Genomic DNA, 25,070 nt, shown 5'->3' with positions numbered 1-25,070 from the left:
GTGGATTTGGGGAAATATAAAATTAACTGTAGATTCAAGAATCAAGAATGTGCCTTCTAAAGAGCGACACTCGGGTGGTACAGTATAAAGTGATCAGCACATGACAATGCAAGTATCAGTGACAAATGCTGGCTGATCACTCCATCCATCGCATTTGGAAATGGCAGAACAACCCCATGTAACCACTCCCAAATCAATGTTATATACTCCAACAGGATGTGGCACCACCGTGGTCATTCTGGGAAAGCAAATCAGACTATGTCCGCACCATATCAGGCAGAAAAAATCAAAAAGAATTTTAAAAATCTTACTTTTAAAATACTTGGTAATGCTGCCTTTAAAAACTCCAAAACCTACAATTCATGAAATGAATCACCAGTTCTGTAGAAGAAAGACTGGAGAAGAGCATTCATTTAATTTATTTTGTGTTGCAGAAAACCGAGAGTTAAGGAAGGGAGTACAAAGAACCAATGTTTGACCCTATCTTAATAGTTGGAATCCAGATTGTGAGAAAGTGCCATCTTTCTTGCATTGGCATGCCCCCACTTTTTTCTGAACTGCTGATATGCTTTGACTGAGTGGGCCCTGGGTTCCTGCCAACCAGGCACCGAGGGCCTGCAATCCTTCCCTAAATCTGTGTTGAAACTAAAACCTAATTGGCATCTCTGGTCACCTGTCAGACCCTAGTAAATGGTACCCTAGGTACCCAGGGCATGGTGACAAGAGAAGGCCCCTGAGGGCTGCAGCACTTATTGTGCCACCCTCAGGGGCCCTGTACCCTGACACCCACACACTGCCTTTGCAGGCTGAGTGTCTGAGTACAGAACCAAACACAGAGTCGACATGGCACACACCCCTGTGTGCTGCAACACAGCAGACATGTTGCTGGATCCCTGGGTAGGCGAGTCCCCGCTCTCCTGGGCCTGAAACAATGCACATCCTGGGCAAGGTGCTAGGTCTCCGCCCCAGGATGGGCAGGGGGAAGCTTCAAAGGCATGCCGCCTCTGTAAGCTTCCCCAGACCATTTGCTGTACCCAGCAACCAGCCCCCACTAGTCCTGACCCCAATCTGGCAGGAAGACTGGCGGGAAAAACTATGTCAGGAAGGGGGTGGTGCCAGCCTGTGCCAACCCCACCCCTCAGGTGGGGAAACTAGGTGAAGTACAACCCCGGGCTCCGGCCATTTAGAAGATGGGGAGCCCTGCCCAATCCCAGCTAGGCTCCTGCCCCACTTCCACAGGAGAAGAGAAGGCTAGGGGGTGACCCACCCCAGGACAGGGACCCCATTGGTCCCCGTCCTTGCCCTACCTGTAACGCCCCTAAATTCAGTATATAGGGGCTCCCTGAACCTTCCTTCCTTAGATCCAGAGAAGAAAAAAGAAGGAAGATCAAGAAGGAGACCCGCCGTGCAGATGCTAACCACAGGACGACAACAACTGACTTGGCCCCAGCCCTACCGGCCTGTTGATCCTGGATCCTGCTCCTGCCTAATCCGGCGACTCCTGCGGACAGCAACCTTGGGACACCCAGAATACCTGCCTGCCTTGACCCTCCTAAAGACTGGAACTCCCATCAGCAGAGGCTCTGCTGCAACAACCCACCTGGTGCCAACCCGGAAGCTCCGGACCAGCCCACTCTGCACCCGCTGGGCCAGGCCCAACCGAACCAAAACCTCGAGGACGTCCCCCCGGCGACTGGGACCCGAAGTCCAGTGCCCAAACACTCCTCGACGAACCAGACGACGCCTGCAGACTCAGAACCAGGGGCCACCCCAACCTCAATCAGCTGAGGGTAAGCTTTTCCGACACCCAAAGACACTACTGCACCCGGCGCCCTACAGCCCCCTGTGCCTTCCTTTGGGGTACCTACCTGTGCTCCAAGATCCCAACTTACCTCTCAAAGTGCTGGTCGCCCCTGGAGAGTCTCCGTCCCCGAGCCTGCAGTCTTTGTTCCCCTTTGACCTTTCCCATTGGATAACATTGAGCACCCGACGGCTCAAAAGCACCCTGCACCCAGCCGCCCGAGGGCCGCTGGCTGTGCCACCTTTGTCCTACCAAATGTCCCCCCTTGCCCTGGGCAAGTGACCAGGAGCTCAGCTCCCACAGCCGCGTGGCCTGCTAGCCAGCAGCCACCAACCGGAGGCCCCCTTTCCCTCATTGGATATCATTGGGCCTAACTAACTCTGCACCCGGCCGCCCCTGTGCCGCTGGGGGTGAACTAATTGTACTTACCTGACACTGGGGGACCCCTGAGTCTATGCCAAGAACCCTGACTTCACCAGCCAAGTACTCACCTGGAAACCGGTAACTCACCTACCTGCCACTGGATAACATTGACTGGTTTGACTTGAAAAATCTTCTAAGTGTGAAGTTTTGGAAGCTACAAATATTCATATAAAATCACCCGAATTCCGAAGTACTCACTTATGATCAGGGGAGAAGCCAATACTGTACCTTGTAGCCCAGTACTGAACCGCTAAAGTAATCCTTACCGGGTTTATCAGTAACCTGTATTTTCCCCATAGGAATCCATTGTATGCTTTTCTCTGAAATTTCTTCTGTCTACTTTTGAAAATTTTAAGTATTCTTTAAAAATCCTACGAAATACTGAAACGCAATTACCTACCTGTTTTAAGTTGAGACCCCAGTGCTGGCCCCAGGAGCCCAATACTGGATTACAAAAGTAATGCGATCGTACTTTACCTGCAACCTGAATTTTCTCCCATTGGATAACATTGTCAGATTTACCTTGGAGGGGAGAACGGGAACCAGCGGGACTCCCAGTACCAGGAGTCTCCGCTGCCGCCGCCATCACCGTGCTCCTCCCCTAGCCACTGCCTTATCACTGCCTTATCACCGCTCGCGGCCCCCGCTTCGCAGGTGCCGCTCACAGCGGTTTTTTTGTCCGACAGCAGCTTTCTTGACCGGAGGGGAGAGAGGGAACCAGAGGGACTCCCAGGACCAGGAGTCTCCGCTGCCGCCACGTTCACCTCGATGGAGAATGGACAACTGCGGGACACTCTTTCCCCGGAGGCCCTAAATGTAACTATCAATGATCTCCCCCCATTGGACAGTAATACCATACTTGTGACTGAGGAGTTCGATCAAGAATCAAGCACACCGAATCAGACAGGCTGTGCAACAACCAGATCTAATTCAGCCTTGTGTAAGCAAAAACTGGAATCTTTAAAAGATAAACAAGGTCAAAAAACCAAGCGGAGGGCAGGCCATAGACAAAAGGGAAAAAACTGTGCGGGTGGTGGGAGGTCATTGAAGTGTGTGGGGGAGGGGAGTAAAGATGTGGATCAAAGTGGGGAGCCAGTGATGGTGGACCGAAGTGTGGTGCCTGAGAAGGCGGAGATCTCGCCACCCCCAATTATACCGGACATACCCGTGGTTCCTGTGGTCACTTTGAAAAGTGTCTTTTGGGAGAAGGTGGGGACAATAATTGCTGAATGCCTAATGTCCCTATTGAATAGAATGGCTGCCATTGAAGCAAACCTACTCTCACTCACTAACTCTTTAGATACAACCCCTGGCGCGCAAACAAACGCTAGCACCCCTACCACGGAGCAATCGCTCATTACTCCCCATAGAGCAAATGACCCAAGTGGAGTGAGATCAGTGTTAGATCATCAAAGTGTATTATGGGTCGGGAACACATCATCGGCTAAACCTGGGACAGGTGAGAGTATGTCGAGAATACAGGGTGGGAATCTACAACAGGTTAAAACAGTGGCTGTAGCCAAGGGATCGGACAGGCACCCCAAAGCAAGGACACAGTGAGGACAAATCCAAATGCTGCCCCAAAACCCCTTAGCAAGAACAAATCTGCGGTGTGCAAATTGACCTACCCCCAGAATGAAGTCCCCTCGTAGTGGTTCTTGCTGGGGTACCATCACTGACGAATGGGCAAGAAGAAACACACACCACCCTCAAGAATAAAGTAACTGACTGGCTAAATAAAAATAAATAGACCATTACCACAAGATGTTACTAGCGAAATTTTGATGGTCCGAAGAGTAGCATGGGTAGGTCAAAGAACTAAGGATCTCGTGGGAGACTGTGTCCAAATCAATTTTAGGGATACACGAACAGTGTCCCATGTATGCCAGTGGCCCTATCTCACACCAGCGTCAGCCATTCAGTCCCTTCCCCTCTCGTATTTTTATCCACCTGTTCCACCGCACAATACTAGTGAAAGGTATGCAGGTTGGAACTGTGTAGCCTCTACAACAAGAACAGGTACAAGACAGGGCAGACGCAGAGAATCCCTGGTAGCTGAGGACACGTGTCTATATAACAGATTCAGTTCCTTAGACATGGTGGATTGACTAAATCCCAGTGAACTGGATATCAACGCCAGGGGCACACAGGGGGCGAATAGTGGAATGGATGGGCTGGAAATGGGAGGATGCATGCAGGAGGATACATTGATAGGGAATGATACATGTGGTGTGGTAGCCCTACTAAGTACAGCAGATGTATCCAAATTTCAATTAGCTAGATGGCCTGTAATTTATATCAGTGGGGGGGCCAAGATGATTACTGGTAATAGCCGTAGAACTGGCTCTATAGAAGTGGAGAATGAGGCACTAATTGAGAGAAGAGTCCCTGCCATAAACCTAGAATCTATAAAAATTGTGACATGGAATCTTGCTGGACTATCCAATAAAATCATATGTCCAGAATGGGGATCATTTATGGATAAAAATGATGTGTGCCTCTTCCAAGAGACCTGGGCACGCACGGAAGAATTCAGAGTGGGATTTGCCTCCTTCCACGTCCCGGCAGTATGGAGTGGGAGGGGGCGTCCATCTGGTGGCCTTGCAACCTCGGTTGGAACACACCTGGGCTGTAAAGCTAGTATTCTTACCACCTACTCCAGAGACATACAATGCGTGGTCCTTGCTTGGCCAAATCGCTTCAAGCTAGCATTGATTAATGTTTACTCACGCCCAGTTAGAGCAGGCAGTGAGTCTAGAACTATTGATGATCTTTACACTTTTATTTCAGCTATTCCTAATGATTGCAATATAGTGGTAGGGGGCGACTTAAAATTGTCATTTCGAGCCCCTAGAGTGTTTAAATGAAGGTACCCTTACAGCAGAGGATGACCATTCGGTCAATCCCCATGACCCAGGCCCCGTGTGTTAGGGCATGATCTCCACTAGCTGTCCAAGTCACTGCACTAACCATCACCCATTCCCTACGAGCATGTAATGGTCGTACCCAATCGGACGTTCCAGCCAAACACACATACAATAAAGCTGGTCGAACATCACATCTCGATTACTTCATGGTGGAAACCAGGTTATGGCCGAATGGTATCGATTTTGATGTAACACCGAGAGAGGACAGTGACCACAACGCCTTGATTTTAGAAATGGCCTTGCCAAAGAATGGTAGGCCGGGGATCCATCGAGGGGCGAAAGTATCAACAATCTGACCCTGGCAAACAATAGGCGCAGAATTAGATGGTCGCGACTAAAGGAAAAACCAGAACAGATTGCAAAACTATACAATCTCGCAGTCCCGCTGCTGGCAGAAGCTGCTGTTCTGAATGACTTGCCATCATCACCTGACTCTCTCGTACGGATAGAGGCCTTGCATGGGAGTCTAGTATGCAGCTTGGCTGAAGTGCTAAATCCCAGGGTGGCTAGGGAAAGAAGTAGTACTCCCTGTTCCCCCTGGTATAACAAGGCAAGCAGGAAAGCAAAGTCAGAGTTAGTGGCAGCCGTAAAAGATAATAATAGAGCCCTAATAAAAGTTAAGAGGGCTCAGTATATGAAAAAGATCAAGTGCGCTAAAGAAGAATGGGACGAGGAAAAGTGGTTCAGTTTATCCTCTGCCCTAAACTGTAAAGACTTCAAAACATTCTGGTCAATAATGAGTGTAGGCTCAGGACAATCAAAACAAGCAGTAGAACCGAACCTAGCGCCTGAGGTATGGGAAGACTATTTCCGGACTCTGTACTCCTGCAAGGCTAGTCCTGAAGATGCGTCTGTAGATTTACTGGCCTATGGTTTGAGTACTGTCTGCCCTGAGGAGTGTATGGTCACGGTGGCTGAAGTATGCACTGCCATTGACAGACTTGCATTAAATAAAGCTCCCGGTCTAGATAAACTTACGGGCAGTCTTTTCAAGCACCAACCAAAAGTCTGGGGCCCCTAACTCGGTTTGGTATTTAATGCAATCCTGAGAGGAATGGTGCTCCCTAGTACTTGGCTGGGAGCAGAGATAGTACCTATCTTTAAAAAGGGCTCGCCTCTGCTCCCATCCAACTACAGACCCATAAGTCTCATTGACGTCCCGCAGAAGATCTTTGTGAGACTTATTTTAGATCAACTGCAGGATTGGATGGAGGTATTTGAAATACTTAGCCCCTATCAGGCAGGGTTTAGGAAGAACACCTCCACCATAGATAAAATCTTTCGCCTAGTATTATTACATTGGAAAACTGTGCTTATAGAGGGTGGCAGTCTCTGTATGGTGTTCGTAGACCTGCGGTCTGCCTTTGATCTTGTACCTTGAGGCAAATTGTGGAAAGTCCTTTTAGATCTGGGCATCCCCGATCATTTTCTCACAGTCCTGATTAGGTTACATGAGGCAAATTTTGCCCAAGTCAGCTGCGGGAAGAGTGGCACTCCCACATCCAGATTCCCCGTTGGCATGGGGGTAAGACAGGGGTGTGTGCTCCCACCGACCCTGTTTTGCCTCTATGTCAACGGGGTAATCACGCATCTGAATGGGGTGCTGAATAATGATGCGCCGAAGATAGCCGGGAACAGGGTACCGGCGATAATGTTCGCCGACGATACCCTATTGCTTTCCAAATCCCCGATGGGTATCCAGAGAATACTGGACGGATTTGTAGAATTTTGTAACAAACAAGGTTTGGAGATTAATTCACTGAAAACAAAATCCATGATCTTCAACCCACCCAGAACCACAAGACCCAATCCTACCCGGGTCAAAATAATACTGGAAAGAGTTAGTACCTTTGTTTATCTTGGTGTCACGATCAATGAGAGCTTGACGTGGGGTCCCCAGGCAAATAAATCCCAGCTAAAGCTTGCCCAATTAGCAGGAGGGATCTTGAGGCTATCCAATACCTCAATGATAAAGCCATTGGGTTCTCCTCTGGAGGTCTACAAATCACAGGCTAGGGGTGCAAGTATGTATGGTGGTGAGCTGTGGGATCACTGTAACAAATCCAAAATTTACAGGGTTGAGAATAAGTTCTTATGGAATTTATTAGCTCTCCCGCCTAGTACCCCGCTCCTCCCACTGAGACTTGATTTGGGGATCACCCCAATCGAGGAGGAGCTAGCTTTAAGACCACTAAGGTACTGGCGCCGTCTCTGGGTTGCACCTGAGCTGGTTAATTATAGGCAGGAGCTTAAAGAAGTACTTATTAGGAGCAGTGCACGTAAAATACCATGGCTTGCCTTCATCAAGAAGGAACTTACTAGACTGGGACTTCCAAGCCTATGGACTGACCCTGAGAGGGGATGTAATCAGATTTCGGCTACCATGCTCTCGAAAGGATATCGCGCTGAGAGCTTGAATATGGCCATGCGCAATCCTAAGCATGGCTCCAGAACGGTATCCTTTCTTATGGGAAAAGATACATACCATTTTGGAGGCTTCCTGGATGTTATCTATCCCGTCATAGCAAGAAAACTTTACGTGCAATGGCGACATGGCGTATTACCCATACGGGCCTTCACATGCAACTGGAGCATGTCTGCACCGAAAAACTGCCCCCTATGTCAATGCGACAGTGAAACAGACCAACACGTCTTCTTTTGCCCTGCATACCTCAAACCAAGGAAATATTGGCTGTTCCCACTTTGTAGAAATGTTGGCTTCCGGCAGTTCATGCAAGCACTTAGAGTAATGCAAAATTGCACCTCAGGACCTATTGTTTTTGCAGTTTCCCATTTCTTAGCAGCCATGTGGCGTATAAGGAGATCCTCAAGTATCTAGGGCTAAACAATGTATTCTGTTATGGGGGTCTTCTTTGGTTTCCTAGTCCCCTAGAATAGTGCATAACTTGCCCGTATTTTTAAATAAATTTTACTCTCTATGTGATTTCATTGTGACTGTAACAATTGATTGTGTGTTTTTATAACAATTTTCTGCTACATGATGTTGCATGTCTTTTAAAACCTGTGCTTTTATGGTACTTTTAGCACCAAAATAAAGATTTTATGATGATTTACCTTGAAAAGTTTCTAAGTGTGAACTTTTAAAACCGCTTTATATTCATGAAAATTCACTACAGTAACTATAACGATTTTACTGAATTGGTTTCAGTTTAGACCCCAGGACTGAATCTAGAATCCTGGAACTACTAAAGTAATCTGTGTGGTAATCAACTGTACTTATATGCTGAAAACCCATTGAGCTCCATGCTAAAGTGTGTCTAGACCTGTGCTGCCATCAGCAACCCCTGAATCTATTGTGTTCACAAACTTTATTGCTTCCTTGCAACGTAATTACATGAGAGTACTCATACCTTGAAAAGTATATTTGTATGCCTGTTGGTTCTAAAAATAAAACAACTATATATTTGGATATAAAAACAATTGGCCTGGAGTTCAGTCTTTGAGTGTGTGAAATCCTTTGCTGACTGAGTGTGTACAACAAATGCTTGCACTGCCCTCTGGTACTGCCTTACTGCTCGACCAAGCTACCACTTTTGAGAGTAAGGTCAGTTCTGACTTCAACCTCTGTTATACCTTTGGAGTTGGTGGACTCTATACACACTGTACTTAATTATAGTCCAGTATATATAGAGCCACTTTCTCACATTGGTGGATCAGCGGGGGGATACAAACTTGCATTTGTTGGACTACTTGGTTACCATCTGATCACACGACAGAACTCATAAATTGCCTTTAGAATTCTGAAATTGGTCTTTTCCAAAAATACTAAAAGTCTGGTAGGGCCTTGCTTAAGTCCCATTAGAATTTTTGAAAAATAAAAGTCACTATAAGCTAGGGTAGAGGGTTAGAACTGTCAGGTTAGAATGTCTCAAAAGAACCCAGCTATTAGTGAAGATAATGTAGACATGGTGGAGGAACTTGACTTCACACCTTACTTGCACTTGGACTTCAAGGAATTGAGGGCCCTATGCAAAGATAACAAAATAGTTGTAGGTCTGAATCCAACCAAACAAGGGCTCCATGAGCTCCTGACTGAGTATGCAAAGGACCACACCTCTGAGCAGGGTGACACCCAGCCAGAGGAAGAAGGGGTGGAAGAGGAGGAGGATAATTCCCCCCCCCCCCATTATCCCTAGGGAAGAAAGGGTCTATGTAGTCTTAAGTCCAAGAGTCAGCCTGTGGGAGCCTGGGAACCACACAGGTGGACTGGGCCCCAGGGACACATTGGGGAGAGCCCCAATGAAGAGGACAACTTCTTAGCAAAGTTGGCCAAGAGATTAGACCTAGAGACCAGACTCCTGGCTCTAGAAAAAGAAAGGAAAAAGATGGGCTCAGCTCCCATCTCTTGTGGCAGCAATACCAATAATAAGGATAAAGAGTAATCTTACGATCCTAAGATCCCTAAAGGGATTGTCCCTAAATTTGAGGAAGGTGATGACACCACCAAGTGGTTCACAGCCTTTGAGAGGGCTTGTGATATCAGAAGACTAAAGAAACCTCTCTGGGGGGCACTCCTATGGGAACTGTTCTCTGGTAACTGCAGAGACAGGCTTCTGACCCTTGCTGGGCCAGATGCAGGGTCTTATGAAGAAAACTCGGATTGAGGGATTTGGACTCACTAATGAGGAGTACAGAATTAGGTTCAGGGGGCTCACAAAACCCAGACCCAATCCTTGATAGATTTTGTAGACTGCTCAGTAAAGACACTGGATGATTGGTTAACTGGACACAATGTGCATGATTTTACTGGACTTTATAATTTATTTATTAAGGAACACATTTTGAGTAATTGCACAAATGAAAAGTTGCATCAGCATTTGGTAGACCTAGGTATAATTTCTACCCAAGAATTGGGAAAGAAGGCAGACCACTGGGTCAAGACTTGGGTGACAAGGACAGCCACTGGGGGTGACCAGAAGAAGGTGGTCACAAAACCTCCCCAGGGGAAAGGTGGTGAGAATCCCCAAGATAAAAAGTTGAGTCTTTCAAGGGCCCCAAAAACCTGTGCCGGTGGGTGGGTCCCACACTACTCCCTATGTGCCTCAGCCCTATAGGGGAAGAAACTTTGATCCTAACAATGCCTATTGTAACAACTGTAGGAAGTTGGGACATTTAACTGTAGACAAGAACTGCCCCTACAACAAAGCCCCTAAGGCACCCAGTACAGCTACCCCAGGGACAGTAAATCTACAGATGGGATCAGAGGAGTGCCAGAGCAAATCTGGGAATACACTCAAGCTAGTCTAGTCTCCTTGGGGAAAATGGAGTTTGCCACTGTAGCTGGTTGGCCACTCAATTGTAAAAAGTACTTGCAATACCCCTCCATTAATGGAACTAGAGTAGAAGCCCTGAGGAATACAGGTGCCAGTATCACTATGGTGAAGGAAATGCTGGTTTCCCCAGAGCAATACTGGATTGGGAAAACCTACCCAGTCACTAATGCGGACAGCAATACCACCCAATGCCCTATGGCGACATTAGGTTGGGGGTAGGTTACTGGCCTGAAACTAGTAGTGGTCTCTTCACAATTACCAGCTGACTGTCTGCTTGGAAATGATCTGGAAACCTCAGCCTGGGCAGAGGTTGAGCAAGTAACCCATGCAGCCATGCTGGGTATCCCTAGACTAGTGTGTGTGCAAACCAGAGCACAGAGCAAAAAGAAGGGTGAACAAGTAGGTTTAGAGTCTGAAACTATGGCCCAACCAACCAAGAGAAAAATCCAGAAGACTGGGGGACCAGATTCTACACAGCAAACCTCTCATGACCCCTCTCCCCAGGGACAAGACTTGGAAACCCTAGAGGGACCTGAGCCCATGGAGCTTGAGCCTTACCAGGTTGGACTCCTGGGCCCAGGGGAACCCACTAGGGAAGAGCTGTGCCAGGGTCAGCGAGACTGCCCTACTCTTGAAAGCCTAAGGCAGCAAGCTGTTTCAGAAGCACAGGGAGATGTCAGTGGTACCCACAGAGCTTATTGGGAAGAGGGATTACTGTATGCGGAGGCAAGGGACCCCAAACCTGGAGCTACCAAGAGGGTGGTAGTGCCACAGAAGTACAGGGAGTTTCTCCTAACTTTAGCTCATGACATACCCCTAGCTGGACATCTGGGGCAGACAAAAACTTGGGAAAAGCTAGTTAGCCATTTATACTGGCCTCAGATGAACTAAAAAGTAAAGGAGTTTGCAAGCTCCTGTGTTACCTGTCAGGCCAGTGACACGACAGGTGGTAAACCAAAGGCCCCTCCCTGATACCACTGCCAGTGGTGGGGGTACCCTTTGAAAGGGTATGTGTAAATATCGTGGATCCACTTGAACCTCCCACAGCCTCAGGGAACACATTCATTCTAGTAGTAGTGGATCATGCTACTAGGAACCCTGAAGCAATTCCCCTTAGGGTTAGTACAGCTCCTGCAGTTGCCACGGCCCTCCTAGGTGTCTTCACCAGAGTAGGGTTTCCTAAGGAGGTGGTTTCAGACAGAGGTTCCAACTTCTTGTCTGCTTACCTGAAACATATGTGGAAGGAGTGTGGGATGCAGTACAAGTTTACTACCCCATACCACCCACAAACCAATGGTCTTGTTGAGAGGTTCAACAAGACATTGAAAGGTATGATTATGGGACTCCCTGAAAAACTCAAAAGGAGATGGGATGTCCTGTTGCCATGCCTGCTTTTCGCTTATAGGGATGTGCCTCAGAAGGGAGTGGGGGTTTCACCCTTTGAGCTTCTGTTTGGCCACCCTGTAAGGGGACCACTTTGTCTTGTGAAAGAGGGGTGGGAGAGGCCTCTCCAAGAGCTCAAGCAAGACATTGTGGACTATGTGCTTGGCCTAAGGTCCAGAATGGCAGAGTACATGGAGAAGGCATCCAAAAATCTTGAGGCCAGCCAGGAGCTGCAGAAGCACTGGTATGACCAAAATGCTGCCAGGGTTGAATTTCAACCTGGGCAACAGGTGTGGGTTTTGGAGCCAGTGGCACCAAGGGCTCTCCAAGACAAATGGAGTGGCCCTTACCCTATCCTGGAGAAAAAGAGTGAGGTCACTTACTTAGTAGACCTGGGCACCAGCAGGACACCCAAAAGGGTTATCCATGTGAGCCGCCTCAAACTCTACAATGACAGGGTTGACCTCACCATGCTGATGGTGATGATGGCAAAATACTTAAGAGCAAGAGAAAGGCCTACTTTAGGAAAATAAAGCGCGCTAAATCAGATTTCTTCAGCCTTCAGCTGGACCAAGCAAAAAACAGACCAAGAAAGCTGTTCGAACTAGTCAAAACTCAAACCAAGACGCAACCCCTACTATCAAACGTCACAACAAACAACATCCCACACTGTGAAGACTTTTCTGCTTTCTTTAAGCTAAAGACCGACAACATAAGGAGTGACCTCCTTAATGATGTAAGTCGATACCCGAGCATCACCAAAATGCCCGACACCCAACCTAAAAATAACGCTTCCTGGTTGTCTTTCGACACCTACTCTGAAGAAGCAATACACAAACTGCTCGGCACCTTGAAGCCTTCTAATCACCTCACAGACCCACTACCTGCCAATGCTGTTAGAGACTTTATCCCCGTTCTTCTCCCACTCTGGACTAAAATCATTAACAGCTCCCTTCAGCAAGGTCTCATTCCAGACTCCCTCAAAGTGGGGCAAGTCACGCCCATACTCAAGAAACCTACAGCTGATCCGGCTGACTTAAACAACTACCGCCCTATCACCAATATCCCCACTCTGGCCAAGCTGTTGGAAAAATGTGTGCAACTCCAACTAACAAAACACATTAACCAGTTTGAACTCCTTGACCCTCATCAATCAGGCTTCCGAGCGAAACACAGCACGGAAACGGCCATGACACACATAATTGATGACGCCCTCCAAATCCTGGATCGCAACGACTCATGCCTCCTCATTCTCCTGGACCTCTCCTCAGCATTCGACACGGTCAAACATGAGAACCTATTAGAGCTCCTGAATACCAGAATGGGCTTATCCGGGACTGTACTCAAATGGTTCACTTCCTTCCTACACAACCGATCCCAGAAGTTCAAGATCAACAACGTGCTGTCCTCTCCAGTGCCAGTAGATTTAGGCGTCCCACAAGGATCTTCCCTCTCACCCACGCTGTTCAACCTCATCATGGAACCACTCGCTACCATGCTCCAGGCATCCAATGTACACTTCCACATGTATGGCGATAACACTCAACTTTACCTAAAGGTACAATCCCCGGAAGATATCAAACTTCTGAACTGCACACTTAGGAACACCCAATCTTGGTTGGCCGACAATCACCTCAAACTAAATGCGTTGAAAACTGAGTTCCTCCTGATATCACCCCCTGCTAAAATTACCACCACCCAAATATGGCTCAATCACCTAACAGCATTCAATGTCCAACCCACCGTCGTGGACTCTGCGAAATCCTTAGGCATCACACTTGACGCAAAGCTCAATATGCAACAGCACATTAGCAAAGCAACGAAAGGAGCTAACTTTCAAATCAACACTTTGAGGAAACTCAAACCCTTCCTCCCAACCAAGGACTTCCAAACTGCTGTACAAGCACTAGTCATCCCCCGCATAGACTATGGAATTGTGGCCCTCAGCGGTCTCCCTCAAGCAACAACAGCACCCCTAAGAGCCTCCCTAAATGCTGCCGCGAGACTCATTACGGGCTCAAGGAAACACTCTCATATAACCGAATGAAGCAAGAGGGTCAAATCTGGCACATTCCTAATAAACAAGTGTCTACAGGGACAAAATGGATCTCCTGGTTGTTTCTCAATAAACAAAGATTTTCCAATATCAGTAGTGGTTGGACATCACAAACAAACAAGAAAGTTCAGATTCTTATGTTCTTTATTCAAAATCCATGGGAGTAAGCTTGACAAAAAACAGCCGACATGTGTTTCGTCAGTACTAAAAGTAAGTACTAAAGACTTTTTCAAGGCTAGGCAGGACGTGAAATAACGTCGTATGTCTTTGATTCCGCTACTATACGGACTCGATTCATCACGTCTTTCGCTGCAGTGGGGCTTGGCTGCAGTATATTGGACCCGTCTTCTAGGGACGCTCGTCACATAAGCTCACATACCTATGAGTGAGCACAGTGAGCACTGGACTGCACCCCCAATAACTTTGCTACTCACCACTTGGACATTTATATAAAGCTTTGTCCTGATTGAGCACATCTGGCTACTTCATTCGTCGGGGAGAGCCCTGCGCTTGGTACTTGCAGATCGCCCCTGGTGTTTTTATTATAAACCAGACCAGGATGCTTTGATTCCACATCCTTCAACATCCGGACATTTTCTTTACCTTTCCGGACTTTCTTTTGTATATGGTTCCACATTTTAAATCTATATGCCTGGACAAGCCCTTTTGTGACATACAACGTTATTTCACGTCTTGCCTAGCCTTGAAAAAGTCTTTAGTACTTACCTTTAGTACTGACGAAACACGTGTCGGCTGTTTTTTGTCAAGCTTACTCCCATGGATTTTGAATAAAGAACATAAGAATCTGAACTTTCTTGTTTGTTTGTGATGTCCAACCACTACTGATATTGGAAAATCTTTGTTTATTGAGAAACAACCAGGAGATCCATTTTGTCCCTGTAGACACTTGTTTATTAGGAATGTGCCAGATTTGACCCTCTTGCTTCATTTGTATCTGTCAATCTATGATTGTCATTTAATCTCTCTTGGTAGTGGGGGATAGTGGTCTGTAGAGCACTCCGTCTTCGCAACTGAAGATTTATTATATTTCCAGTACTTATCAAATACCTAATTGTCACCAGTGAATGTGCGGTCTTTTCCTTTTGGATACACCACTACTGTCTCTTCCTTTCTACTCTCATATAACCTCTGACCTGAAATCCCTGAAATGGCTTCCCCTCGAAGCCAGAATACAATTGAAAATTGCAGTTATGACACACTCAGCCATACACCACAAGGCTCCCACCTACCTCACTCAAAAGTTGACTATATCAGGAGGTTGAAGGTCCAATAGAAGTACAAAAAGTCTGCTCCTGAAACCTCGCAGATTCCGTAAGGAAAAAACCTACTAACGCTCCTTCTCAGGAATGGCACCCAGGATCTGGAATGCACTCCCTCCTGAAACGAGGATTATCTCCTCCACTGTACTCTTCAAGAAAGAAGTGAAAGCCATCCTTATGGCCAAGTTTACCTGATCCTTACTGTTGCTGCTCAGAGACTTTGCACCGATCTTGTAACATTGGATACTTAATGTTCCAATAACTTTATGTTCATGACCTACTGACCTCTTTTGCAGTTGGATCAAAGACTATGCACCGTCCTATAGTATTGTCTTTTGAGGGTTTACTGGTATCCACTGATCTCTATGGCAGCTGGATCAGAGTCTTTGCACCGCCCTATCATAATGTCTATTTGAATGTTTATTGTTATCTCTAGAACTGTATTGTAGCTAGCTCAGACTCAGCACCGTCTTATATTTTTGTCTATTTGAGTGTTCTCTGCTATTTCATGATCTCTATTTTAGTTAGATCAAAGACTCGGCACCGCCTTATTTTACTGTCTGAGTGTTTACCTGTATCTTATTAGCACATGACTGTTATCCTATTATGCTACCGTTCACTATACTGTACCCAATTATTAAGTCTACTCTCCCTCCTGTTTGCCCACTCCCCCCCCCCTGTGAAGCGCTCTGATATCTGTTAAGATCTTGTTCGCGCTATATAAAACTTTGAATAAATAAATAAATAAATAAATAAATGAGGAACAGGAAGCAGTGAGTGAACCTCTCCCTGATCTCCTCTCCTCCAGCCCAAAAGAAGGGTCAGTGGATGGAGTAGTCTTTTCAGGCACCCTCACTCCCCAACAGCAGACTGACTGCAGGCAAGCCTTGCAACAGTTTGTCAGTCTCTTTTCCTTGACCCCAGGTCTGACCAGCTGGTTTACCCATGATGTGGACACTGGTGACAGTAACCCTGTCAAAAGCAAAATCTATCAACAATCAGACCAAGTCAAGGTAAGCGTCAAAGCTGAAGTGAGCAAGATGCTGGAGCTAGGGGTGATTGAACCCTCTGAGAGCCCCTGGGCTAGCCTAGGGCTGCTGGTCTCAAAACCTCATCAACAGGGTGGAAACAGAGATGAGGTTCTGTGAGGACTATAGAGGGCTTGACTCTGTCACCAAGTCAGATGCTGACCCCATTCCAAGAGCAGATGAGTTGATAGACAAGCTAGGGGCAGCCAAATTCCTAAGTACCTTTGACTTAACTGCAGGGTACTGGCAGATTGGCATGGCCCCAGGAGCCAATGAAAAGACAGCATTCTCCACCCCTGATGGGCACTACCAGTTTACTGTGATGCCTTTTGGGTTACAGAATGCCTCTGCCACCTTCCAGAGGTTGGTGAACCAAGTCCTGACTGGATTGGAGGCCTTTAGTGCAGCATATCTTGATGATATTGCTGTCTTCAGCTCCACCTGGCAGGATCACCTGATCCACCTTGGGAAGGTCCTACAAGCCCTGCACTCTGCAGGACTATCAAAGCATCCAAATGTCAGATAGGGCAGGGCACTGTGGTGTACTTGGGCCACCTTGTTGGTGGAGGCCAGGTCCAACCCTTACAGCCTAAGATCCAGAGCATCCTGGACTGGGCAGCTCCAACCACCCAGACCCAAGTCAGGGCATTCCTTGGTTTGACGGGATACTACAGGAAGTTTGTGAAGGGATACGGGTCCATTGTGACTCCCCTCACAGAACTCACATCCAATAAAATGCCCAAGAAAGTGAACTGGACTGTTAGCTGCCAAAAGGCTTTTGACACCCTGAAAGAGGCAATGTGCTCAGCACCCACTCTAAAAGCACCAGACTACTCCAAGCAGTTCATAGTGCAGACTGATGCCTCAGAGCTAGGGATAGGAGTGGTCCTCTCCCAGATCAATGAGGAAGGCCAAGACCAACCTGTTGCTTTTATAAGCAGGAGGCTACTCCCCAGAGAGCAGCGTTGGAGTGCCATTGAGAGGGAGGCCTTTGCTGTGGGTTGGTCCCTGAAGACGTTGAGGCCCTACCTGTTTGGAACTCACTTCCTGGTTGGTTCAAACTGATCACAGACCTCTCAGATGGCTAATGCAGATGAAAGAGGAACATCCCAAACTATTGAGATGGTCCATCTCCCTACAGGGAATGGACTTTGAAGTGGAACACCGACCAGGGACTACCCATGCCAATGCAGATGGACTTTCCAGGTTCTTCCACTTTGACAATTAAGACTCCCTGGGGCAAGTTTAGTCTCATCACCTTTTGTTTTTTTTTGTGGCGGGGGGAGGATAGGGGGGGGGGGGGGGGTTGTGTGAGAAAATGCCTCCACTTTTTTCTGAACTGCTGATGTGCTTTGACTGAGTGGCCCCTGGGTTCCTGCCAACCAGGTACCCAGGGCCTGTGTTCCTTCCCTAAAACTGTTTTGAAACTAAAACCTAATTGGCATCTCTGGCCACCTGTCAGCCACTAGTAAATGGTACCCTAGGTACCCAGGGCATGGTGACCAGAAAAGGCCCATGAGGGCTGCAGCACTTATTGTGCCACCCTCACGTGCCCTGTACCCTGACACCCACACACTGCCTTTGCAGGCTGAGTGTCTGAGTACAGAACCAAACAAAGAGTCGACATGGCACACATCTCTGTGTGCCATGCCCACAGAACCCACTGCCCTGCCATACTTCAGTCACCCCTCTAGCTGGGTGCCCTATGCCAGAGGTGTGGGCACAGGTGCATGAGCCCTGTGCCCGTACAGTACCCATGGCCATTCCTGGGCACTGTAAGTGCAGTGATGCCATTAAGAGTACATGGTGCTGGGAGGTTGTCATTACAAACTCCACAGCACCATAATGGCTACACTGAAGACTGACAAGTTTGGTACCAAACTTCTCAGCACATTAAACCCGCACTGATGCCAGTGTGGAATTTAATGTAAAATGCACCAGAGGGCATCTTAGAGATACCCCCTGAAAACCTAACCTACAATCCACGTCTGGACTGAGTGGCTGCAGAGGCTGCCACAAAGCAGACATGTTGCTGGATCCCTGGGTAGGAGAGCCCCAGCTCTCCTGGGCCTGCAACAATGCACATCCTGGGTGAGGTGCTAGGTCTCCTCCCCAGGATGGGCAGGGGGAAGCTTCAAAGGCATGCCGCCTCTGTGAGCTTCCCCAGACCATTTGCTGTACCCAGCTACCAGCCCCCACCATTCCTGACCCCCACTCTGGCGGGAAGACTGGCAGGACAAGCATTTGCAAAGCAATAGGTCTCGCATTAGGAAGGTTTGAGCTATTGGAATTGTAAATGACAATTTTTTTATTTATGTTTTGTTTTTGAAAATAGCGAAATTAATAGCTTTGCCATTAGCAATACCAATAGTTATAACTTCGCAAATGTGACACCTATAGCATTTTAATGCAATATGTGTTGTATTTACGTGACTTACATTTATTGATATTACAAATAACAATGGCTTTTAATTTGTTTTATTAGTTAATACTTAACTAAAAGTTATTGTAATTTATAATGGCAATAGCTTAAACTTTTGTAAATAACTTTTGTGAAGATTATATTCAGTGTATTTTATTGTGACGAAAATCAAAGAACAGAAGTGAAATATTAACATATTTTGGTTACATTTGTAATAAAGCTTAAAACATTGAGAGAACATATTTGAACCAGTTATTGTTGAATGGTTGCGCATATTGATGCTGTGGTGACGCTGAGTGATGTTGTGATGACAAACGAGTGATGCTGTGGCGTTCAGTGATGCTGTGGTAGCGCATAGTGATGTTCTGGTGCCCCTGAGTGATGCTGTGGTGGTGCCGAGTGATGCTGTATGCTATGCTATGTTTTGTTTTGCTATCCTATGTTTTGTTATGTTATGCTATGCTATGTTTTGCTATCCTATGCTGTGATTTGTTATGCTATGCTATGTTTTGTTATGCTATGCTATGTTTTGTTATGCTATGCTATGTTATGCTATGTTTTGTTGTGTTTTATGATGCTACGCTTTGTTTTGCTATGCTATGTTTTGTTATGCCTAGCTAAGTTTTGTTGTGTTTGGTATGTTATGCTATTATATGTTTTGTTTTACTATGCTATGTTTTGTAGTGTTTTGTTAAGCTATGCTATGTTTTGTTGTGTTTTGCTATGTTTTCTTATGTGTTGTTGTGTTTTGTTATGTTATGCTATGTTTTGTTATGTCATGCTATGTTTTGTTTTCCTACGCTATGTTTAGTTTTGCTTTCCTATGCTCTGTTTTGTTATGCTATGCTATGTTTTGTTGTGTTTTGCTATGCTATGTTTTTTTGTGTTTTGCTATGCTTTGCTTTGCTATCCTATGCTTTGTTTTGTTATGATATGCTATGCTATGTTGTGTTTTGTTATGCTATGCTATGTTTTGTTGTGTTTTGCTATGCTTTGCTTTGTTATGCTATTCTATGTTTTGTTATGCTATGCTATGTTTTGCTATGTATGCTATGTTTTGTTGTGCTTTGTTATGCTATGCTATGTTTTGTTGTGTTTTGCTATGCTATGCTTTGTTATGCTATGCTATGTTTTGTTATGCTATGCTATGACTTGTGTTTTAATATGCTATGCTTTGTTTTGCTATGCTATGTTTTGTTATGCTATGTTTTGTTATGCTATGCTTTATTATGCTATGTTTTGTTATGCTATGTTTTGTTATGCTATGCTATGCTAAGCTTTGCTTTGTTATGCTATGCTATGTTGTATTTTGTTATGCTATGCTATATTTTGTTGTGTTTTGTTATGCTATGCGATGTTTTCCTATGCTTTGTTTTGTTATGCTATGTTTTGTTTTGTTGTGTTTTGCTCTGTTTTGTTATGTTATGTTTTGTCATGCTATGCTTTGTTTTGTTATGTTATGCTATGTTTTGTTCTGCTATGTTTTGTTGTGTTTAGTTATACTATGCTATGTTTTGTTATACTATGGTATGTTTTGTTTTGCTATGCTTTGTTTTGTTATGCTATATTTGGTTATGCTTTGCTATGTTTTGTTGCGTTTTGTTATGCTATGCTATGCTTTGTTGTGTTTTGTTATGCTGTGTCCAACCCAGACCTTCTCTTATTCCGTAAAAACCTAAAGACACTGCTGTTTGCCAAATCCTGTGTACCTTAGCTCTTCTTCCCGTCACTTCTCTGCTTCACCTCAGCGCTTGGACACCTATGGGCAGCAACCGTGCTTAACAAATATTTTTACAATTACATTACAATTACAATTATGCTATGTTATGTTATGCTATGTTTTGTTATGCTATGTTTTGTCATGCTATGCTTTGTTTTGTTATGTTATGTTATGCTTTGTTATGTTATGCTATGTTTTGTCATGCTATGCTTTGTTTTATGTTATGTTATGCTATGTTTTGTTATGTTATGCTATGTTTTGTTCTGCTATGTTTTGTTGTGTTTAGTTATACTATGCTATGTTTTGTTATACTATGGTATGTTTTGTTTTGCTATGCTTTGTTTTGTTATGCTATGTTTGGTTATGCTTTGCTATGTTTTGTTGCGTTTTGTTATGCTATGCTATGCTTTGTTGTGTTTTGTTATGCTGTTTTGTTATGCTATGTTATACTGTGTTTTGTTATGCTATGCTATGTTTTGTTATGCTATGCTGGTTAGGGGGTGTGAGGGTGAGGGGGTGAGGGGGTGTGAGGGTGAGGGGGTGTGAGGGTGAGGGGGTGTGAAGGGGTGAGGGTGAGGGGAGTGAGGGTGAGGGGGTGTGTGAGGGTGGGTGAGGGGGTGAGAGGGGGTGTGAGGGTGAGAAGGTGTTTGAGGGTGAGAAGGTGTGTGAGGGTGAGAAGGTGTGTGAGGGTGAGAAGGTGTGTGAGAGGGTGGGCGAGGGTGACAGGGTTGAGGGTGATGGGGTGAAGGGGGGTAAGGGTGAGGGGGGGGTGAGGGGGTGTGAGGGTGAGGGGGTGTGAGGGTGAGGGGGTGTGAGGGTGAGGGGGTGTGAGGGTGAGGGGGTCTGAGAGTGAGGGGGTCTGAGAGTGAGGGGGTGTGAGGGTGAGGTTGAGTGGGTGTGAGGGTGAGGGGGTGTGAGGGTGAGAGGGGGTGAGAGGGTCTGTGAGGGTGAGAGGGTCTGTGAGGGTGAGAGGGTGTGTGAGGGTGAGAGGATGAATAAGGATGAGAGAGTGGGTGAAGGGGTGTGAGAGTGAGGGGGTGTGAGGGTGAGGGGGTGTGAGGGTGGAGGTGTGTGAGGGTGGGGGTGTGTGAGGGTGATGGGGTGTGAGGGTGAGGGGGTGAGGGGGGGTGAGTGTGAGGGGGTGTGAGGGTGAGGGGGTGAGAGGGTGTGTGAGGATGAGAGGGTGTGTGAGGATGAGAGGGTGTGTGAGGGTGAGAGGGGTTGAGAGGGTGTGTGAGGGTGAGAGGGTGAGTGTGAGAGGGTGTGTGAGGGAGGGTGAGGGTGTGTGAGGGTGAAGGTGTGTGAGGGTGGGGGGGTGTGAGGGTGGGGTTGTGAGGGTGAGAGGGTGTGTGAGGGCGAGAGGGTGTGTGAGGGTGAGAGGGTGGGTGAGAGGGTAAGTGAGTGTGAGAGGGTGACGGGGTGTGTGAGGGTGAGGGGATGTGAGGGGGGTGAGGGGATGTCAGGGAGGGTGAGGGGATGTGGGGTTGTGGGGGGTGGGTGTGTGAGGGTGGGGGAGTGTGAGGGTGAGGGTGAGTATAGGTGTGTGATAGTTTGTATTCTAAGGAAATTATTGTGAGAAGATATGCTATTGGTTTTTTTTCCAAGAAAATGTAATGATACAAATGTCTTGAGTGATGAGAATGAAAGTTGTTGTGTGAATGGATTGAGTTGATTCCATTGACTTGACTCTATGGACATTGCTAAGTGTTGTGGTATCAAATGACCATTAGTGCTTCTGTATCCCAGGTACTAGACACAGGATCACAAGTAGTGGTGTGCAAGGCCATGTATTTCTGTTCCTGTGAAGTAACCACAGTCCTTGCAAAGAACTAAGAGTCCTTCCTGTCGTTTTTACAACGATAGTTTCCGTCTGAAAATCTGCACTATTGCAAACTTACATTTTTTTTTTTACCCAAGTGTTATTTGGATGGAGTCACTTAAGAGGAAAAGCTAAGCAAGATAAGCATTCCCTACTAAATGCTCACGAGCTCTAGAGCATGGATGCAGAACACTCACAATTAATGCACTTGCCTACAAAATGCTTGCAGGTTACTTGAGCAAAGCAGGACTGCTCCGTGAAAAATGGGCAATGGTTTAGGAAAGAAAAGTGTGTGCTTTCTCTAGGCAACCCCACAAGACTGCAGTCACTTAAAATCACTAATCAAAAGTGTTACCACGATCTCCTAAAATAAAACAAAATAAAAGAAAGCAAAACGTGGAAAAATCGGGCTCGGAATTTAATGTGTAAGAAATAAAACTAGAGGGGTGGATTTGTTACAAGAAAACTGAGCCGCTCTCTATAAACAAGCTCTCGGCATTGCAGGGGCGGGGGAGCGCACTCCTTTAAAGTCTGAAGCAGGGGGCGGGGTAGCCGCTGCCTTTGAAGTCTGATTGGGGGGGGGGGGGGGGCGGCAGACTTTGAAGTCTGATGCAGAGGCACAGACAAATGGTGGTGGGTGATGTTGCTGGCGTTGTGCACGCACCTTACTCACATGAACTGTGTCTAATCCGCAGCTTGGGTAGACTTTTCGGACCGTTTACTAGAATCTCGCCGAACAATGCTAACGCATTGCTTCAGCGAGACCTAAAAAACTATGTCAGGAAGGGGGGGTGAGGGGGGTTCCAGCCTGTGCCAACCCCAACCCTCAGGTGGGGGAGATGAGGTTAAGCACAACCCCGGGCTCCGGCCATCTTGAAATTGGGGAGCTCTGCCCAATCCCAGCTAGGCTCCTGCATTCGTCCCTGTCCTTGCCCTACCTGTAACGCCCCTAAATTCAGTATTTAGGGGCTCCCTGAACCTTCCTTCCTTAGATCCCGAGAAGAAAAGTAGAAAGAAGATCAAGAAGGAGACCCGCCGTGCAGCTGCTAACCACAGGACGACAGACTTGACCCCAGCCCTACCGGACTGTTGATCTTGGAACCTGCTCCTGCCTAATCCCGGCGACTCCTGTGGACAGCAACCCTGGGACACCCAGAATACCTGCCTGCCTTGACTCTCCTAAAGACTGGGACTCCCATCAGCAGAGGCTCTGCTGCAACAACCCACCTGGTGCCAACCAGGAAGCTCCGGACCAGCCGACTCTGCACCCGCCGAGCCCGGGCCGGGCCCAACCGAACCGAGACCACGAAAATGTCCCCCCTGGCGACTGGGACCCGAAGTCCAGTGCCCAAAGACACTCCTCAACAATCCAGACGACGCCTGCAGACTCAGAACCAGGGGCCACCCCAACCACAACCAGCTGAGGGTAAGCTTTTCCGACACCCAAAGACACCCCTGCACCCGGCGCCCTACAGCCCCCTGTGCCTCCCTTTGGGGTACCTACCTGTGCTCCAAGATCCCAACTTACCTCTCAAAGTGCTGGTCGCCCCTGGAGAGTCTCCGTCCCCGAGCCTGCAGTCTTTGTTCCCCTTTGACCTTTCCCATTGGATAACATTGAGCGCCCAATGCCTCAAAAGCACCCTGCAACCAGCTGCCCGAGTGCCGCTGGCTGTGCCACCTTTATCCTATCCAACGTCCCCCCTTGCCCTGGGCAGGTGACCAGGAGCTCAGCTCCCACAGCTGCGTGCCTGCTAGCCAGCAGCCACTAACCGGAGGCCCCCTTTCCCTCATTTGGATATCATTGGGCCTAACTACCTCTGAACCCGGCCGTCCCTGTGCCGCTGGGGGTGAACTAACTGTACTTACCTGACACTGGGGGACCCCTGAGTCTATGCCCAGAACCCTGACTTCATCAGCCAAGTACTCACCTGGAAACCGTAACTCACTTACCTGCCATTGGATAACATGGACTGGTTTGACTTGAAAAATCTTCTAAGTGTGAAGTTTTGGAAACTAAAAATATTCATATAAAATCACCCGAATTCCGAAGTACTCACCTGTGATCAGGGGAGAAGCCAATACTGTACCTTGTAGCCCAGTACTGAACCACTAAAGTAATCCTTACCGGGTTTATAAGTAACCTGTATTTTATCCATAGGAATCCATTGTTTGCTTTTCTCTGAAATTTCTTCTGTCTACTTTTGAAAATGTGACATATTCTTTAAAAATCTTACGAAATGCTGAAACGCAATTATCTACATGTTTTAAGTTGAGACCCCAGTGCTGGCCCCAGGAGCCCAATACTGGATTACAAAAGTAACGTGATCGTACTTTACCTGCAACCTGAGTTGTCTCCCATTGGATAGATAACATTGTCATATTTACCTTGAAAAGTTCTAAGTGTGAACTTTTAAAACAGCTTTATATTCATGAAAATTCACTACAGTAACTAAAACGATTTTACTGAATTGGTTTCAGTTTAGACCCCAGGACTGAATCTAGAATCTAGTCGTGGAACTACTAAAGTAATCTGTGTAGTAATCAACTGTACTTATATGCTAAAAACCCATTGAGCTCCATGCTAAAGTGTGTCTAGACCTGTGTTGCCTTCGGCAACCCCTGTATCTATTGTGTTCACAAACTTTATTGCTTCCTTGCAAAGTAATTACATGAGAGTACTCATACCTATTAAAGTATATTTTTATGCCAGTTGGTTCTAAAAATAAAACAACTATATATTTGGATATAAAAACAATTGGCCTGGAGTTCAGTCTTTGAGTGTGTGAAATCCTTTGCTGACTGAGTGTGCACAACAAATGCTTTGCACTGCCCTCTGGTACTGCCTTACTGCTCGACCAAGCTACCACTTTTGAGAGTAAGGTCAGTTCTGACTTTAACCTCTGTTATACCTTTGGGG

The 25,070-nt window shown here is 46.7% G+C and overlaps 1 protein-coding gene across 2 annotated transcripts in view; it reads right to left on the bottom strand.

The window, feature by feature from the left end:
• Positions 1-25,070, bottom strand: part of SLU7 (spliceosome associated SLU7) — a 313,168-nt gene that overhangs the window by 233,029 nt on the left and 55,069 nt on the right. The gene's annotated exons all lie outside the window — the stretch shown is intronic.

Source organism: Lissotriton vulgaris, chromosome 7 (genome assembly GCF_964263255.1).
Source record: "Lissotriton vulgaris chromosome 7, aLisVul1.2, whole genome shotgun sequence".
NCBI lineage: Eukaryota > Metazoa > Chordata > Amphibia > Caudata > Salamandridae > Lissotriton > Lissotriton vulgaris.
Note: the sequence above shows the minus strand (reverse complement) of the source record. Positions and strands in the feature narration are given on the sequence as shown.